Source organism: Paroedura picta, chromosome 9 (genome assembly GCF_049243985.1).
Source record: "Paroedura picta isolate Pp20150507F chromosome 9, Ppicta_v3.0, whole genome shotgun sequence".
Lineage (NCBI taxonomy): Eukaryota > Metazoa > Chordata > Lepidosauria > Squamata > Gekkonidae > Paroedura > Paroedura picta.
Window position 1 is genome coordinate 27,618,940 of NC_135377.1, and position 20,988 is coordinate 27,639,927.

General features: G+C 41.7%; 1 long non-coding RNA gene across 1 annotated transcript; it reads left to right on the top strand.

Moving 5' to 3' along the window:
• The first annotated feature begins 10,801 nt into the window (after positions 1-10,801).
• LOC143844649 (uncharacterized) lies at positions 10,802-19,687 on the top strand. The gene is made up of 3 exons (XR_013234066.1): positions 10,802-11,046; positions 15,788-16,015; positions 19,436-19,687. It is a non-coding gene; the product is annotated as an uncharacterized LOC143844649 (long non-coding RNA).
• Positions 19,688-20,988: the final 1,301 nt, after the last annotated feature.

Here is a 20,988-nt window from a genome sequence, read left to right on the forward strand (position 1 = left end):
TTAGGCTAAGGGTATAACCAGGCAAGCAGATTTGGGGTGTTTCCACTTTCATAAGGGGAACATACAAAATACAAATATTGTATATGCCCACTTTCATTGTAAGACAGCATTCCCCCCCCCCCATCTATACATACTTAAAAATTTCTGTAAATCACAAGCCCTCCATCAGTTTTCCTGCTGCTTTTCTGTTGTGTGGCTGAACCATACAGGAGAGACAGTGTCCTCCTAAACAGTTACATCTTTCTAAGCCCTGTTTACCATGTTTACATAGAAGTAAGAACTACTTTATCCAGTGGGACTTCCTCCTAGTAATGTGTGCATAGAAATACAGCCCGAGTCTTGTCAATGAGTATGGTATGTTGACATTTTAAGTTGGTAACAGGATATCTTAACAACTACTCCACAGTAGGCTTGGTTCTAATGTGGTGGGGAGTGGCTGACCAGATGCAATTAAGCAGAGAATTTAGTAGAGCACAATGCAAAGGCCACAGAATTTGTGCTTTACCAGATGATGAAACACTGGACTTCCTTTTTAGTGCTGTTCTGTACTTTCCCTAATCCTGCTCTAACCATCAGAAATGTTATATCCTGTGCTTGTGTAAAGAATGCAGGGTGATTTGGCTATGAAGGCAACACTTTGCTGCTTCCCAATGATAAACTTGAGCTGCTTTACAACAGTTTAAAACATGCTTTCTAAGTGACATCTACAGCTACAGAAAAAGTGATAAGCTTTACAGGTGTAGCCGCTTTTTAAGGCAGGCTACATGTATGACCAGAAGGTATAGTGGGAAAGCGTTATGCCTCTATATGTTTTTTAAACTTTAAAAGGTCACCAAGTGCTATTATGAAGTGTTACTTTAGATTATAGACAGGTATGTTCATGTATCATGTAAAAAATACAATGAATCCACTAACTGGCAAGAAGCTGGGAATGGAATTCCAATTTTCCAGAATCAAAATATTGGATTTTTATAGTGCAATTCCAAGAACACTTCTTGAGAGTAGTTCCAAGTAGGATGTTGAGTAGACCAGCTTAGGATAACAGGAAACGTAGAAATTGTTTCCCTGAACATCCAGTATGGTTTCAGATAGGCCTGGATATGTAAGTCCTGCCCTTTAATATAGCCTTTGTGTATGGAAAATAGTTGAAGCTTTTGATAAAAAAGAAGTAAATAACATCACTTGGTCAATAACATCCTATTAAGCTATAGTAAAGAGCCACAGCTTTTTTCTCCCTCCAGGCATTAGGCAACCCTAATATTCTGTGTTAATGTATTTGCTGTGCAAGTGTCCTGCTTTGCAGCAGGCAAGCAGAGAAGGAAACAACAAGCCTTTTGGGAGTTATAGAACCATTAAAGTTTCCAAACTTCTGCTGCTTTGTATAAGAGGCTGGGAGCCCCACCTTTCCTGATGGCCTGCTTGAAGTCCCAGCTCCTGTCAATAAGTACTATACCTCATTTGCTTCTTGGAAAAGGCTGGAGTGAGGTAGACCCCAGGCTGCTTTTCATGGGTTTCTTTGTCAGGTTCCTGCTCCTGCCCTGGATGTCCTTTGTCTGGGATCATGCCGTTCTGGGGAAGACTCTGTGAGTGTGGCAGCAGGACCTCGTCAGGGTTTCTACAATGGCTCCAGGTCATTGGGAGATGCTGACAAAGTGCCAGGCTCTTGAAGCTGTTCCTGGTGTGTTAGCTGTCTGGGGACCAAGTCCAGACAGACCTGGTTGCTTGGGATGGGTCATGGCATCTGCCTGCAAAGTGTTCAAAGGTGTCTGTGCACTGGCTTTCTCAGGGCCTGAGAGAGTCTCATCACTTGAAGATCCTGGCAGTGGAACAGGGGTGAGCCAAGACAGCAAGTTTCCTCTTCAGTATGAATAAGAATTCTTTTGCCTTAACTCTACTGCACAACCATACAGGAAAATATACATTTAAAGTACATTGAAGGTGTATTAAACAACATGTGTGGAATGGGCCATATACATGTGGAAATTTTGTGTAAGAAATGGTAGAACAGCTTCTCATACTTGGCAAGGGAGGCAGGCAGTAAAGACTCTAGCTTTTCCTATTTACCACAACACTCCCCATATTGTTTTCTTCTGATGTATGTCCAATAAGGTACACTATGAGAGACTACCAAAACTATAACTCCCTTTCTACCATGGCTGTGTTGGAATTGCTAAAATTGCTTTGTGAAATACTATCAAAATGTCTTATCAATCTAGCTATATAGAGAACCAAAGCATAACAAACCATGTGGAACAGCAATCATGCAGCTGTGATTCACACAGCCTCATTACACATTGGGGAAGGAATTCTATTTTAACAAAACGTGTGTTTAAAGGGATATTTTCTTATATAACCCCCATCACCCTTTAACCTCATCATGTCCCTATTAAATTGTTTTTTAAAAATATGGCTCATCATTAGACAATATTAGATTCAAGAATGAATCTTTTGCTAAGAACTGTTCAGCCATCTTTCAATGCTTGAATTTCAGATTAAATGGACATTCAGGGGTTTAATTAGTGCAAGCTAATCAAGGCAAATCCTTGAAGAGTTTATTAGAAGATTGTTAAGATAGGTTATTAGAAGATGGTTAAGACAGTTTGTCAGTATGACAAACTGTATACTATTCTCTCCACACAAAACTTACAACACAAGCTGGCAGTTTGTTGCTGAACCAGTCAATTCACATGACCAGTTTACCTCATACACATTTAGAGGTTCGAATAAGCTCAGTTAGCAATTACCTGAACTGATATTCTAAGGTTTATCATGCTCAATGTCTGAGGAAACCAGGTACCACCAGAGCCCTACCTCTTGTGATGGCTCTAGGGAGGCATGACTCTCCCCCCCAACCCCCATATCTCTAGGGTTGTTCACCTCTAGGTAATGGCTGGAGATGTGGGATAACAATTTATCTCCAGTCAACAGAGATCAGATCACCAGGAGAAAATGGCCACTTTGGGTTGTGGACTGTATGGCATTTAACACCAGTCCCTCCCCTCTCAAAACCCTCTTCTCATCAGTTTCCACCCCCCCCCCCCATACCTCCAGATATTTCTCAATCTGGAGCTAGCAACCCTTGTATACCTGTGGTTTATGCGTATGGCTGGGGAGAGTGATCTGACTTCAGTTCTACATAGTTTGTTTATCCAGAGCCACTCATTTTGTAATTCTAGGCATGATCAGCTGGCTACCCCTCTCCTAACTTGGTCTAGTACTCTTTCCTGTGACTGAATATCTCCCCATCTCCCAAGACTTCATGTATTGCAATCAGGGATCTGCTTCCCAAGTGGAGAATACTTCCCTAATAACTTTAAATTACTCTTCTAATTGGGGGCAATGTCAAGATCCAAAAGAACACTGGGTGGCCCCAAGGGGAGCAGTTTACAGTCCAGAAGAGGAATGCGTAGGAGAAGGTTGGCTAACCTGGCTCAAAAATACTTAGTTGTTTATATTTATTTATATATCCTATTTCTATCCCACCACCTTCCGTAGACTTGTATATTTATTCATTTGATTTATATACCACCCTTCAATTCAATGTCTCAGGGTGGTGTTCTGACCCTGTGGTGGGGAGGTCTTTCAAGGAGGGGTGTAGGCAGATGGTGTTGAATTTTGGGGAGGCTAGGGAGGCCCATAGTCCTTGTCTGTTTTTTATCCTGGTGTCAACTGTAGGCCTGATGACAAAGCACTGTTTTAGAAGGCTCCAAGCTTTGTCCTGGTAAATCTGTGTCATAACTAACCCATTGTCATTTGCTTAAGACTTTTAATTATATTTATTTTATTTTGCTTTATTGATATACAGCAAAGCTCTCTGAGCCATTCCCCATTCCTGGTTCTGAACTTTGCTAAGACAAGTCTAGTCAACTTCCTCTTTGTACAAAATAGTCATTGTCTTCATTGTGTTTTTTCTAAAATGTCAACCTTCATTTTCCACAGCCTCCATTTATCCTGTATACTTTCCCTTGGCATTTCAGTTGCCTGTCACTCTACTCTCCCCTGATATTTCCTTTCCTAATTGGCACTCATTTACATTTCTAAGATCATAACAGTGCTCTGTCAGCTAACAAAGCCATTGTAAGCTAATCACCTAGATAGAAAAATATTCCATTGTGTATATGCCTCCCTTCTCCACCCCCACTCCCACGATATAAGTACTACTTTCCAGTGAGACTAAAAGTTCCTATCTAAGGACTGCTTCCACACTTATTTTGGTCCACCTCACTGTCTTACTGCAGCACTGTTTTCTGGAGCATCTACAAGACACCATCCTCTTTCTGTTCTGTATCTGTGGATTTTTCAGCTTTGCTCTGATCTTTTTCAAACCCAATTTCATGCAACTCTCTGGGAACAATCAAAGTCAAAGCAGGTTTACACATCATGCGGAAGAGGAGGTGCTTGCAACTCCTGCCCACATCAGCACCACTTCTTGCCTCAGGTGCCATTCCCACACATCCACATCACAGAAGGCTTTTTCAGACTTTAAAGAAAGCAATTGACACATCGCAATTATATTAAACATGTTATTATAATATATCAAGTGCCAATTTTTAAAGCCCTCTGGTGGCAGGAAAAGGAATGATGGCCGCAGGGGACTGAGGCAAGAAAAGTGTGAGAAAAATGGAAAACCAGAGATACTCAAACACACACCAGTTCACTTTGTATCCTGTTCACCAATCTTGAAGAGGGAGCTGATTTTTCTGTGTTTGGTTCAACTTTTCATTGACCCAGTTGCAGATGCTGAGGAGGCTGCTTTACTGTGTCCTTTCCTAACCATGCAGTAATGTGAAACTGGCTTTTTGCACATGCATGTTTTCACACAGACTACCTCTATCACCACCCCGTCCTCATTGCATGTCTGCTCCACTCAGGAGGCAATTATTTAAATGCACAATTAAATCAGTAACAAATTCTACACATCAATCAATCACATTGTGTATGAAAGTTAATACAATATCAATCTTCAATTTTCATCTAAGCAGTCCTGAGTGATGCTCATGTCTGCTGACTAGTTCGAACTGGTAGCATCTTTGTATATGACTAGCTTTGCAGAAACACAGTACAAACCTTTTCAGTAGCCATTCAGCACAATCAAACAGACTGGGTGATCAGCTCACATTTGACAACGTTGTTGAATACTAACACATTTTTTGGACAAAAGTATCCTTAGTGGAACATTAGTGTTTGGACACTGTACTACTGCAAATGTCTTTGTACCCATAGCTGCAGTGGAAGAAATATGGGAAATTATTGCCATACAGGAGCAACCTCTGACATCAATAAGTGATGTAAAGTGGCATCCACAGGCTAAGTGCAGGGACATTGTGCTTTTACACTTTAAATTGGCCAGTTTTATTTACTGAGTTCACTAATAGGGTTTTGTGAGCAAGAACTGCCAGACAATAGATAGAAATTTTCTTCATACTGTTCAAAACATCAGAATGGTTTTCTGAGCAAGAGCTGCAGAAATAGTCCATAATCAATAGAAAGAACACTATCCAGTAAAGGTAGATTCAAGTGGGTAGCCATGTTGGTTTAAGTGGTACAACAAAATCTGAGTCCAGTGGCTCTTTTAAGACCAACAAAGATTTATTCAAGGCATAAACCTTTGTGTGCAGGTACACTTCCTCAGGTTTCTTAAGATCCCTGTTCCATTGTCTGAGGAAGTGCGCTCACACCTTGAATAAATCTTTGTTGGTCTTAAAGGTGCCATTGGCCTAAAATGTTGTTATCCAGTAAAGGCTTGTTAATGAAGACTGTATTATCATTTCACAAGGAAGACTAGTAGGAGCCAGTCAATGCATCCATGAAATGAATACTGGACTCCTTAGGCTGCATGTCTATACACTTTGAGAAAGTTTCCTCTGAGGAAAAAATGCATAAGATTGGGCTGTAACAGTGCAAACCTAAGCAGAATTACACTTTGCTAAGTTCACAGAAGTCAATGGGTTTTGAAAGGTACGACTCTGCTTTGGTCTACACTATCAGTCTACTTTTCTTTCACTCTTTACTGAGCAAGAACAAAAACAAAAAGTATTCGTGATGTATTCATGTCACCATGAGAAATGTCTGTCCTGGCTAGATTCCTTTCCTGTACTCTCCTCCTTCCTCAGGTGGTTGCCCAATTGCAGCTCCATATAGGGGAACTGTTGACATTGCCAAAGTAAGGTTGGCAAAAATTTGCAACCCTTTCTGCCAGTTGTGGAAACTTGAACTACTTTCTGAGGCATGATAATGGGGGTAAAAGATTAGGTTATTGTGTTAATTGAAGAATTGATTATTTTACTGGGCAGGCCTTGGTTCTTTGGGACACTCCTTGAGTGGAGTGGAATGTCAGGCTATTGTCTCATGAGTCCTGATAATTTCATTTGGTCTGGGTGTGGGAGACCCATGGAGTTACAAGATAAGCCTTTTATAATGTATATATATATGACAGTTTCTCATAGGGACTTGGCCATCTCATCATGCAATGGCATTTTTGTTACACTTAATTCAATCATGATTCTCTCCTTTTACCCAGGATGGAGTCTGCCTGGATAGGTTTCCTGTGCCTAATAGGCTCCAGGAAAGTAAGGAGTACTGGAGGTAACCAAGTCCTGATCCTTAAGGCAGAAATCTTATGCAGATCAGGAAGTTGTTCCATGAAACACCAGGAGGTTTAATTCCACGTGAATATGTGGAATTATTCTGTGTTTGCTCACATGGTAACTGTGTTTGCTTGTTTTTGTCTTCCCTGTTTCTTCATCGCTATATATTCTAAAGTGAAGTCAGGATATCTTGGATAATTAGATCTGGGGACTGGAGCTGTGAACAGGCAAGACAGATCTTTCTATGAACCCGGAAAAGGGCTTGGAAAAATGTGAAATCTAAATAAAATACACTGGGCAGTTTAAAATCCTGAAAATTCTAAAAGGCATGCAATGGATTCCCTGAGTGGCGGCTGCTGGCATCGACAGTATTCCAGGCTTCAGTTTCTGTGAGTAAAAAGGAAGTGTGAAGGCCCTTGCATTTTGGCTTTGAGTGGGCTCACTGGGGCCAGGCCTAGGCTTGGAAGCAACCTATGAGTGACTTGATATGACCCAAATTGCATGACTGAACTAGGCCTAGCTGCTTGCTGCTGTTCAGCAGTAGCCACCCTATGAAAGATAAGGTCACATCTTCAGAGTAGGGTCTGTGAGACCTAGGTTTGAATCCCCATCTTGCTGTGGAAATCACTAGATCTTAGAATAGTCACGTACTTTCAGCGTAACGTACCTTAAGATTTCTGTATACATAAAAATGTGGAAAAGGAGAATAATGTAAGCTGTTTTGGTCTCCACTGTGGAGAAATTGGGTATAAATGTAGTAAACAAAGAATAAATATAGCTGAAGATAAAAGGTAGGTTCATGAATGGTTGAGAAGGAGAGAACGAGGCAGGGAGACAATATGGGGATTGTCAAGAGGAGGGGAAAAGGTTAGGACATTCCTAGAATTTGGGAGGGGGCTGGGGGGGTATGAGGAGGTGAGGGGTCTCAAGGGGGTATAATGCTGTAGACTCGAGACTTCAAAGCTGCCAGCTCCTCCAGTGGAACTATGGTTACCAGCTTACAGATAGGGTTGGAGATCACCCCAAATTACAAATGCTACCCAGATGACAGAAATCAGTTCGCCAGGAAAAATTGGCTACTTTGAGGAGTCAGTTTTTATAGCATTATACCCTGTTAAGAGAGCCTCTTGTGGCGCAGGGTGGTAAGGCAGCTGACATGCTGTCTGAAGCTCTGACCATGAGGCTGGGAGTTCGATCCCAGAAGCCGGCTCAAGGTTGACTCAACCTTCCATCCTTCTGAGGTCGGTAAAATGAGTACCCAGCTTGCTGGGGGGGGGGGTGTAAAATGGTAATGACTGGGGAAGGGAATGGCAAACCACCCTGTATTGAGTCTGCCAAGAAAATGCTAGAGGGTGTCACCCCAAGGGTCAGACATGACTCGGTGCTTGCACAGGGGATACCTTTACCTTTACCCTGTTAAGATTACTTCCTTTCCCTATCCTGCCCCTCCTGACTACACCCCCACATCCCCAGGGATTTCCCAACTGTTATATGGCAACCCTAAAGGGAACTAATCCCTGTAGTTGGGAGATCTCTTGGGATTCCAGGAGATCTCCATCCCCCACCCAGACATTGTTAACCCCATAAGGTGAGAAGAAAGCAGGAAATGGTAGAGACTATAGCTTTCAGGAAAGGGAGACAGGAAGTAGTGGGAGAGGGGGAAGGGAGATGCCTCCTGCAAGTCCTTGAGGGTTCCCTCTCCCAGCAGACATATTTAAAATTGTCATCTCCTGGGGAAAGAGACACCTTTTTGGGATTATGTTAACATATACATTTATAAGTGTGACTAGATAATGCCTATGGAATCTTAAAAGGTTAGTTTGCCCACCTGTAGGCACCACCAAAGAGCAGGCTCGTGTCGCCACCTTCAGATTTGAACAACTGAGGTTGACAGAGAAGGAAGATCCACAAACTGAGGACCCCAAGACAGAGTAGCAAGCAAATGTGCCCCCCATCCTAACAGCTGGAATGTGAATCAACGTGGTGGTGCTAGCTAGCAACAGCACAAAATGTTTCTTGAAAAGCAAATTTAGTCTGCCATTCAGTTTGCAGCTGCATGTGTGCATCATGTTATATCTATATTTTTAGGAGCAGCCTTGTATATAGGTACTTCTTTCTACAAAGCAGTGTTTACCTTAAGGTTTCTGTGTTTTGAAATTTCACATGATTAAGATGATTTACAGTGGCATCCGAAAGAGAGTTACATCTTTAGGCTTTGAAGGGTATAACTATGCTCGCGATGGCTGTATAGATTGCCCAAATAATTTTGGCATCCTCCTTTGTCGATTTGTTTTTTAGAAAAGTTTTTAAGTGTTGCATGTGTACTGTATGATCACACCCTCTGTTTTTGTATGATGCAGCTATTAACAAGATAGCAAGGCTGACTGGTTTTCTAAATGCATGATATGAAGTACAGATATCAAACAAGCTAAATTTCTGAGCCTGTGTTTGTTAGGAGCTGTGAAAGCTTTATGTTGTTCACCAGCCACATATCTGAGAGGGGAAAATGGAGACAGGATGATAATGATTGATGATGACTTCACCCTATTCCAGCTGAGAATATAAAGGGGCAGGAAAGCAAATTAGTGACCTGGAAAACAAGCTCAGATTAAGATATGTCAGGTCAGTGGACAATAGCAAAGTAGCAAATATAGGTATAACAAAGATATTTTGTCACACTGGATTACGATGGGAAGGAGCCTGGGAAGATAATGTTTAGCTCCTTCCTCACTGCGATTAGGGTCATGCCTCTTGAGATGGAAAGCAAGCACTATATTAACAAGAGAGTAGGAAAATCTCCCTGATTCATTTAAAAAGGAGCACATACCACATGAAAAATGAGAACATTTTACTAGAACCACAAGGATAAACTATCTAGAGATCAAAAAAATTTCATTGTGTATTTAAAAATCTTATTATTACCTGAATTTTATTGTGCGAATCTGTGCCCAATCTCCCCTGTAATACATTTTCAGTGGTCAAAAATGTACTGAGAATACAGACTCAATAGCTGCTTGGAGGTGCTCACAAAATTAATCAATAGAATGACTCTCTTGAATGCTGTGTTCCATGAATGCTGATGAGAGCGCAAGTGTGGTGATTTCGTCTTTTGGTAAACAGCCAAAAATACAGATTGGTCACTGAAAAACAACAGTCTACACGAAGGAGAACTGGACCTATTGAATTGGCAAAAGCACAAGTGATAGAACACAAATCAACATGTTAAATGTTACAGAATTTTCATCCTGATCTGTAGTTGTAAGCAAAGAGTTAATGAGATAAAGATGAAACTACATTTCATTATGAGAGATAAAATTTTATTATCAATGTTTAAATTATACAAATGGGTTCTTTGGCTGAAGTGGATGAATTACTATGCAATGGTTACATTTTATTAGATGGAGCTGTTCATGAATGTATCCTTCAAGGTCAGTTTTAATTTTATAAATATCTTCCTTACAATCTGCCACTTGTCCATTCTTAGTTTGAGCAGTGCTGAATGCCAGAAAGCCCATCCAGAGGCTCAGAGCATTCTCATCAGTGATACTGAAAATGCCTTTTAACAGGAATGTGATTTAAAAAAAATTAAAATTCAACATGCATTCTGTTCAGTAACTTTTCATTCATTTTACAGATGTAACTGTAGAAGCCACTTTCAAAAACATTTTTACTAGAACTAGTTCTTTCTTTTAAGGGCGTGTGCAACATGAACAGCTGATGTGATTGGGCGAGGTTGAGGTTCTATGGCAGGAGGTTTCCTCTCTGTGGTTCATGCGACGCTTGGGAAATCTGATGTCTTTCTCCAGCATAGTCCAGCTCTTTGTGATAAAGAGAGTGATATCCTGGCCCCTTATCTTCCTTATCCAGTGATAGCTTGAATAATGGACTGCCGAGTGGATATAAACTCAAGAGGTTTCCATTCTCCCTTACCTTGATAGCAATATAGTAAGAAAAAAGGGAATAAGATATGGAAGAGGTGTGCATTTTTTTGTTGTTGTTGCTTAATCATTTATTTCGTGGAAGCTTAGGAGTTAAAGTGAAAGAGCCTTAAAAAGCTCCATGACCTCAGAGTCTGAGTTGAAACCCTAAGTAGTCCAATTGGTTTCAAGAAAGCATTCGAAGCCAGAGACTGCGCTGATGGCTGCTGTGCAATTGTTAACTGCTTGGCAATGTTTCACTTGCCCTTCTAGCACTGATAGACATCAAAGGACTGGGGCTCCCGTGATGTATTAGCAATTATATTGTTATCTTGCACTTCCAAGTATTATCTTGTTCTTGAAAGGTCTGAAATGATCTTAACCACTTGATGTAGCTATATAAACATCTATCAGACCTCGCTGGGATGCAGTCTTCTCTGAATGGAAAGTAACAGCTGTTTGACTGCACGTACTGATAGCAACACTAGCCAGAGATGAGAATTGCAGAAAGCAAGTACAATGAACTTGTGGAGGACCTATAGGTGGGTCATAAAACCAAGTTCCGGGACTTGTGGGTATTTTTAGTCTTCGTATTTCATATCTCAATCCTAAATAGTTTTGTTGGCTGCAAAACAGACTGATTCCAATCACCCAGTAAGATGTATTGAGAACTGGATTCTGACAAATGGATTTAATGGTAAGCAAAGTCTTGTGAACCCTGACCTGGATCGACCAGATTACCTTGATCCTGACAGATCGCGGAAACTAAGACAGGTATTTAGATTGGAGACCACCAAGTAATACCCAGGCTGCTACACAGAGGCAGGCAATGGTATGCCACCTCTGAATACCTCTTACCTTGAAAACCCTACTGGGCTGCCATAAGTTGGCTGCAACTTGATGACAAAAAAAATGTCTTGTGCAAAATTATACCATTTATTAGATCAGTTGGACAGAGCTATATAACCTTTTTCAGGTTTTCAGTGGTACATTTCAAATGTATCCATCCAGTAAACCATCATCCTGCATGGATAGCTCCTAGAATGATTTACAGTTTATATTAGAGAAGAGTGAAACAAGAGAGGAATGGAATCATTTATCTCTGCTCATTACCCACCCATATGCACATGCATAGTCAGCATGTGCACAAAGGTTTCTCTGTGTACAATCAACATACTTGCATTTTTGGGAGTTAATATTGTCCTGAGATCATCATCATAGGCTCTCTTCTATGTTGTTCCTCCAAGTGAGAAGGGTTGCAGAAAGAGAGAGAGACTTTTCTGCTGTTGGTTCTGCATCTGAAATGTTCTCCTATTGCGAGTCCATGTGTCCTAGTTGCTGGCAGCTCAGCTGAAGTCCTAGACCCATCTCAGTCAAGTTTCTGGCCTGGCCATGGGGTAGAGACAGTGCTAGTCACCCTAATGGATGACTAGCAGTATACTGGTATTTCGGCGCACAACTGTCAGCAGCCTCCCACTAAGGTTGGTTTTTCTTGAAGAATATTGGCTTCCCAACACACACTGAGTCCAGAAGAAGATGGATTTTCCGTGGATGAGCAACTGGCGACAGAGGGCCGGACAACACCCAGACAGGGTGGCTGTCGAGGCCCGGACAGGGCTGCCCACATGGCTCTTTTAAAAATATAAGAGCCACTTGTGGTTATGATATATAGCTAATAGTGACATGTGGCTTACATCTGCTGATATCGAAATCATACAGGCACTGTGAATAGATTTTCCTACAAACTTGGGAGACCTCCCAGGAAAATCTGAAATCTTAAAGAGATTCATTGGAGGGGGTTAAATTCCCCACAAAGCATTTGTTTGTGTTTGGACAGACAATGAACTTACCATGATTCTGTTGCAGCCACTGGGATTTGTTCCAGGCCTGATGGCAGCAGTCAGTAACAACTGTTCTGTGCTCAATGTGACTCGCATACACTGTCACCACTGTGACCAGCATCAGACATAGGTAGTGGGGCATGGAGCTACACCAAACTCTCTGTGTGGGAGGGAAATGGGACACCCCCCCCCTGCAACTTTTACAGGCCCCACACTTGTAATAAATATAGACTGAGTGTCTAGCTGTTACATAAGAATCTTACCTCTAGCATAAAAAGTGGAAAAGTTTTAACACATTTTTGAAAAGAATGACCAAACATTTTCTGATGCGACCAACTCATCCTTCATCGCACCTAGTTTGTAGTGCTTTAAGATGGTAACATATTAGGAAGAGCTGATTTTTGCACCCCGCTTTTTACTACCCAAAGGAGTCTCAAACTAACTTACAATACCTACCTGTAGGTGAGACTGAGAGCTCTGAGAGAACTATGACTAGTGGGGAAATGGGGAAAATCCCATTTTAACAAGGACCTTGTCCTCCAATGAGTGACACAATTTAAAGGAACCTGTTTCCCTTGACATTTGTTGTGATAGCCTCTGAATAGACATCTGCTGTGAGTTTAATTGCAAGAAGTTCAAAGACTACTGAAGCAAGATACAAGATTAACCAGTAAGGGGCAGCAAATAGCTTAAAGAGTCAGCAGCTCAGACATTAGTCAAGAAAATGTATGTTCTGTCTTTGATAGCTTCAAGACATTTTTGAAACAATATGGGCATTTTGTGGCATTGAAGGTAAAAGTCAAGGCAAGTGAGGGTAAAGAACTGGCAACAAGAGACACGTGGATGATATCAGAAAATCATGATCTATCATGGCATGTTTTAAGACAGACATCAGCAAAAGTAGAAAAAGATGTTTTGCAGGGTATAACCATCCCTATATTTTAATCAAACCTGTTTCATAGCACCTTCCCCAATTTGGCCGCAACCCTTCTTTAAAGAAATTGGTAAAATATTATCATTAGGAATTCCTCCCCCAACAATGCTTTTTCCATCCCACTTTAAAAAATGCAGTCTTTCCACATATGCTTAAAAATAAGAAGTGGTACAGTTCTCATGCACCACTCATTGGCACTGTCTTTTCCTTGGCAATATTCTGAGATCACAACTGAAAAGGATATTTTTCGTTTGAATATTTTATAACAGTAGTCCATCACCAATGCTAAGACTTGAGGAATATATAAAACACTGGAATTACCTTTGGGACAGCGCCCCCCTGCCCAATAGGCAGATTGCAGGGGGCACCCAAGGAGGCTTGCTCTGAGTGGCAACTCCAGCCTGTCTCCCCCTTCCTCAGCAGGGCTGGGAAAGGGGAGCACCCAGGTCAACCTGGTTTCTCAGAGTGTGCCCAGGCCAGCTGGCAAAGGAGTATGCCCGTCTAGTTTGTGTGGAGTGTGCTTAAGGCTGGCTGGCCACTCAACCAAGACTGCTGTGTCAGCATCTGTGAATGAAGTGAGCATAAAGTGGTGGTGCTCCAAGTACTACCCTCAGGCTATACCTAGATCCATGAAATCATTTGGTAGTGAAACCCTAAACATGCACCAGGGAAGCTGTTAAAGTTTTGTCCTGCATCTATCATGTGGAATAGCTGTCAGAGCAAATAGTACACTTAGGTTGGCCCGCTTCAATTTGGAAATGCTCAGCAATCTGGAGGTGGAGCCCGTGGAGGGTGGGATTTGCAGGGAGGGACAACAACCAGGGCATAATATGAAAATTCATCCTTCAAAGCAGTCAGGAAATAATCTCTGTTAACTGGAAATAATATGTAATTTCTGGAGATCTCTAGGTCTCACCTGGAGGTTGGCAACCCTAAGTGCACTATTTCAGCATGGTAATGGCAGCTGACTGGTGGTTATATTGCACTGGAATTCTGCTCAGGGTGCACCTCCCAATACATTTCGAACAGCTTTATGGGCAGATTTCAGACTTGTTTACTTTTAGGGCTATGAATACTGAACCAGTACTCATGGTTGGAGAAGTAGGCACTCTGGATTAAATGTTAACTGTATTCCTCCTTTCCTAATTAACAATGGCCAAGCAGGCCGCATCATTCCACAGCAGCTGTTCATCCACAGAAAGTCCGTCTTCTTCGGAACTCAGCATGTGATGGGAAGCCAGTATTCTTCAAGAAGAATCAACCTTATTGGGAGGCTGCTGACAGTCATGCGCCAAAAGAGCAGTATACTTTTGTTGTGTTGATGTTAGGGGCAGAAGCCCCTAACCAGCAGAAATCAGAAAATAATTTTATGTCCGGGGGTTTGAGCTATAAAACGAAACAGTGCATGGGCAAATTAAAAAGCCTTCCATGCTTCAGTTGTTTCTGGAGGACAGATATGGAGTAGACTCCAGCAGAGGGAGCTCTTTAGGAACTGGAGATAAACAAAAGGTAAGAGATAGCGGCAGCCCAGTATTAGTTCTGAGGGGTTAATGCTGTGGAATTTCATGTTGTCCTCTTAATCCACTCCTCGTCATTTGAAAATCACTAATTTCTTCATTTTAATTGACAATATATTTTTATTTAAACATTTGTCATTTATTTGCATGGATTTGTGTAAAGTACCAAGAAATCTCAGCCAACTTGTAGCTGCCCCACCAATGGACCTCAAGGCAAGGGAATAAACAGAGGTGGTTTACCCTTGCCTTCCTCTGCAGAATCTTCCTTGGTGGTCTCCCATTCAAGTCCTGACCCTGCCTAGGCTTCTGAGATAGGACAAGATTGGGCTGTATCATGCCACCTCCCCTCCTGTATATTTCTTAGTATTTTTTTGTGTGTGGGGGGGAATGTTTCTTACACATGATATTATGTTATACATTGGTCAAAATCCTATAGGGTCCTGCTGCCCCATATATTTTATGCATAAGAGTTTACCATACACATTAGCAAAATGCCAAAATGGAACTTTTATATCTTCAGAGAGATTATGTAGGCTTTGTTTACATACCAAACACACACGTAGAGAGCAAGAAATGGCTTCCTGGGTTTTCTCCATCCCACATCCTTATTTATCTAAAATGCTCACATCTGTGGTCCAACCCCCCATACATTACAATTTGGCAGACCCAGAGACAGAGAGAGATAAGATTGAGAATTAGAAGAAATATTACTTAGAAAGAAGTTTTGCCTCATTCAGGTACATACGTTTTTGAAATAATCTTTTGCTCACTTTTTTGCTAATGTGTATGGCAAACACATGTATAAAATTGATCTATAATTATTTCCATTCTATTAGGCAATATTTGTATAGCTGTACCATTGAAAAAGGGAAAGAATAGAAAAAATACTGACAGATATCATTATAAAGAAATTTTATTTATTATCACTGTAGTTATGGTATTAATATACATTATACTAATGTATAATAATTATTTATTTATTGTTACATAGTGTCACTGAAGAAGACTGCACAAACGGGTGTATACCTAGGAGCTCACTTCAACACAAGTGCAATAAATTGAATTGCCATCATTGGCTTGAGACTTTTTCCTTTTGGTGGCTTCAGACCAACATGGCTGCCCATCTGAGTCAAGGAAATAGTTCAACAATAGCCACTGTAACTCAAGAGCCCATTTCGATTGGCACTGAAACAGATGCCACAGAGGGGCACACTAGCAGGTAAGGCAATGAGCTCTTCATTTTCAACCTTGTTCAATCTTAGGGCATAGCTATAAACTGTATTGGTCTGGCAGGTCTTCCCCCTGAAAGGGACCCTGGGAGCTGCAGCTCCATCAAAGTGTGAAAAGGTTTTAAATTTACACCAAGTATATATTGCCCTTACAAGGGCTACCAAGGCAACTAACAATGTAAAACATACATGATTAGGAGGCCTGAAATAGTATTTTTGGCAGCTTAAACTGCACATCTGCCTGAACCCAGCTTACAAATTCCCCGGATACAGCCATATTAAAACTAGCCAGATGGCAGCCCTATGTGGAGGCCCAAGGAGCTTTGCCTGTATAAGAATTGCAGGAAGGAAACCAGCATTAATTATACATTTCATAGTTTTTCCTCCCAGTAGTTCTCTGAAGAGCCGAGTTTATGTGGGTAGGACCTGGCTGGATGGAAACTGACAGCCTAACCATTTAAACAGTAAAATGTCAAAATGATGAAGCCTGTACTTTTGAAGCAGGATGCAACCATTTATCTCTGTCCTAGCCATTTATCTCTGTCCTAACCACTGCCAATTACCCTCTCACTCCCCCACTTACCTTTTTGGCAACAGCTGCTGTCTCTCAGTAAGCACAGTACCTCAGAGAGACAGGACATAGGACTCCAGCTGTGGCATAAGGCAGCTCTTCAGTGCCGGTCCATTACTTCTTGCCGCTGTACAGTTGAGCCCTTCTTCCTTAGATCTTTTGCTGTTACAAGGCATATTTCTAGCTAAACTTGCTCAAGAGTATATTTGTCTATAATTGTGCTGTGTGAGAGAAGGCAAAGCCCTGTGTATAATACAATGGAAAATCAGTACAAATAGGGAAAACATGTATCTTGAATTCATATACAAGGCAATAATGAGTGATACATTTAACTGAATTTAAGTAAGCAAAGAGCTACAAACACTGGTAAAGAATGTCTACTTAAATCACAGGAGCAGAAAATGTCAACAACCACTCCATAATCCCAGGGCATAGTCAGAAATCTTTTGGTAGAGGGGCAATTTTTTTTGTGAGGGGGGCAGTAGAGCAAAGTGATGTGTCTGTACAGAACCACCATTCTTATAGTACTCTCCTGCTGTTCTGCATTTGACATCGAGATTGTTGGTGTCCACCTCTAATTACAAACCTGACCATTTTCTAAGAAGAAAATATAAACGTTATTGAATTGTTGCCAAATGACCCAATGTGCAAGCTAGAGTTATGTATTTTAAAAGAATGTTTCATAGATTTACTACAGAAGGGAGAATTGGTGTAAATTACCCCCACACACACTCCTAAATACTTTTATACTATTATTATACAGCTAAAGAAAAGTATCTGACAAATGGACCAGCAAGCCACTGCGCATAAAAGAATGCAAGCCAAAACAAAACTATCTAGTTTGATTGACTTTACATCTCATGTAACACAATGATTACCAAGTGAAAACCCATTTTTGTTGCTTGCTCTGCAAAACACTAAGCACAACTAACCCCCCAGTCCCCAGCACTTGAGCATATCAGTTTTGTTCAGTCCCTACTCCCTAGATGCAATGTAGCCAATTACTTACCACTGGACTAGAGAGCAGAGCACTGAGGGAGGCAAGATAAGTCAGCAGCACACAAAGGAAGATGCTTGCTCATGAGGAGACCTCCAGAGGCATCTGGCAATGAGGAAGGCGTCTGACATGCAGGTGGTCAATTTGAAGTTCTTGTTATTACTCCCCAAGACAGCACAAGTCATGAATATATGTGGGTGTGTGCATGCTGCACTGTCTCCAGGCAGGATCTGGGGGAGGTGAAGGGTGTACATTGGAAGAAGAAGCTGGTGCCGGTCTGAAATCTTCTGGTCACAGCAACAAAGAAGTCAAGAATCCCCACCTTCCAGCTACCACATCCAATGAGAAGCTGAAGGCAGCAAGGCAGGACAGACTGTCTTTTTGTATTGTCTCCTATCAGCCACCATAGAAATTATTTTGTAGAGGGCTGTAGCCCTGCTTGCTTCCTTTATCTTTCTACCCTTGACACTGGGAGGTAAATAGCCCTGATTTGGGGAAGGGGGGGAAGTGCAGGGTCTATAGAATGTGCTACATGTGTTATGTGGTTAAACTGGGGCAACCACAAAGCTAGAGGGTGGGCACGTAGTTGGGCAGGGCAAATTTCAGGGCAGCCACTGCTCCTTCCTGTGCATTCTTGGCTACAGTTTGGTATAGTGGTTAGGAGTGCAGACTTCTTACCTGGCATGCCAGGTTCGATTCTGCACTCCCCCACATGCATCCAGCTGGGTGACCTTGGGCTCACCACAGCACTGATAAAACTGTTCTGACCAAGCAGTGATATCAGAGCTCTCTCAGCCTCACCCACCCCACAGGGTGTCTGTTGTGGGGAGAGGAATGAGAAGGCAACTGTAAGCCGCTTTGAGCCTCCTTCAGGTAGGGAAAAGTGGCATATAAGAACCAACTCTTCTTCTTCTACAGTTGTGTATAATCCGAATGGAAATTGAAAATAACATTTTGTTCTTATCTTGTAAGAAAGAAAATAGAATGGAAAAGGAGTGAGGGCATCAATCAAAAGTCAGTGTGATATGCTCACCAAACGGCATCCCAAGGGTTAATTAGTAGTGCGTTATATAGAAGGTTTTTTTAATTGATGATGAAAGTAGTCCTTAAAGAACTAGGCTAAAAGGAGAAATATATTAAGATTTTTAAAATCCCAATAAAAATGCAGAAAGAGAGGTTATAAAAAGGTAAAACGTTTGGGTAAAACCAGGATCCTGCAAATAAGACAAAGCGCCTTCCGACTGGCTCCTCACCAGGATAGACAACAGTTCTAGCCAATCGGATGAGGGCACAATCTAGGCCCTCACCAGCACAGGCCAGAAAGCCTTCTAGGCCCTCACCAGGACAGGCCAGAAAGCCACGGGGAAGCGGTAGGACACCGTGAGTAAAGACAGTGGCCTTCCCCTTGGACCTAGAAGTACACCTGGGGCCCAGGGTTTGTTTCTAGGCCCGAGCTGAAAGCTGCGTCGATGCCGGGGGTGGGGGTGGGGGGGGGCAGGCCCTCCCCTCCGGCCTATAAGCACATGGGGCAGGGGGCCTTTCAAAGCCCGTTCTCATGAACAGGCTTTGCATTTAGTGTTATTATATTTTGTAATCTGCTTGCTGATTGACACAATCGTTTTGTTTACTAGGAATCATTGTTAGCTTCAGATATTATCATTCAAATGTTGTGTTTTATAACTGCCTATTAATTGACTGAATAATTCCATTGTGATTCACCTTGTGTCCCAGTGACAGACTATAAATGAAAATAAATCACTAAACAAATATATAGCCAGATAACTAATGCCACATGGGGGTGATGCAATTGCCGCTTTACTGTTTCTTATTCTCTACTCACAGAATATTCTCAGGCTTCATTCCATTGCAACTGAAGCAGGATGAAACAATGTAGATGTTTCCTCCTTTTCCTCTTACCTGGAAAACTTGATGTCCTAGAAATTAGCAGCTACCAAACACACGCCTCCTGGGTGTTATATGGCATCAGAAACCCCAATTTAAAGATAAATATGAGTATGAAAGGCTTTCCAAGTTTTTATAGCCCTTCCTTCCGCAATCCATTAATTTTGTTTCTGTAATGAAACTGAGATTTTATTAGTGTCCACAATAAATTCTACTGCTGAATTGCTTAAGAAGCTAAAAGCTTTTACTCTATACTACAAGTGCAAGTCTTTCAACTGGCATTTTGCTATTTGAAGATACAAGAGGGGCACCTGTTCTGTATTTAAAAATGGCAGATACCAAGCACTCCCCTTCTTTCCTTATCAGCATCCCTTTGTGACAGTCATTTTTCAAATGCATGTAGGAAGCCATGTCCCATCCTGGAAAACTGAATTGTTTTTACAAGAGAAGAACAGGTTCTTGTATTTGATAAATACTTGTGGCCCCCTGAACTAGCCTTATGAACTCTGAAAGACCTCAGAATTCAATCTGAGAAATGATGAACTGGGTGATCATAACTCTCTGACAAGGTGGTCTTCTTGGCCTCTCTTTACACAGATACACATACTTTGATAAGCATAGTTTTTCTGCCTATACAATCCAGTACTTGAAATCTTCCTAACAAGTAAACATGGGGCTGGATCCTGTGTACTGGGAGTTGAAGGGACTTACAAAGGCCTTAGCCTTTCCCAGCAGCCTCCAAAGATCATCAAAACCAGACTTCAGAGGTCTGAGGGTGTCTTGTGGAGGAAATGATGCTGCAGTAAAGAGGGAGAATTTAGATAAAATTGCCTCTGCCCTGCATAAGGTGAAAGCATGTTCCACCATGTGGTGGGTGGAGTTGCCCAACTTTTTGTCTAGTTCCCCACCTTTACTGCCCCCCCCCATACATTTTGCCCATGAGAACCTGTTACACCAGCTTGTGGGAGAGGGAAGGCAGCAAAAGATCTGCCTGCAAAAACAGTTTTTCTTCCTGGTTTGTAGCATCTATGGTCAATTTATAAGGTAGCTATTATTTAAACTTTGCTCATAGCTACTAAAATGTTGTTACACCATTGTACAGTAAGATGAATTAAATTCAGGATGTAAGTGCATTTTTACCTTTTAAAGTTGGCTACACTACAGGATGAGGGAGGGATTTCCTATCTCTTTAATGGAGATTTAAAGATTGTTGTTTGCCTGGTGATGTTATTTACCTCTGTGCCATGAAAAGCTTCATCTACCCATTTCATCTACTCCGGGGAGTGGTAGAGGACAGGAAGGCCTGGAGGATCATTGTCCATACGGTCGCGATGGGTTGGACACAACTTCGCAACTAATAACAACACCCATTTCCACATAGTAAACCTCTATTAAAGGAAAAGGACAGGCAGTTGGCAACCCTATGCATAAAACTGCAAACTCAGTCTCTGGTGAGTGTCTAATATCACTTCTGAATTACTACCTTACAAGTG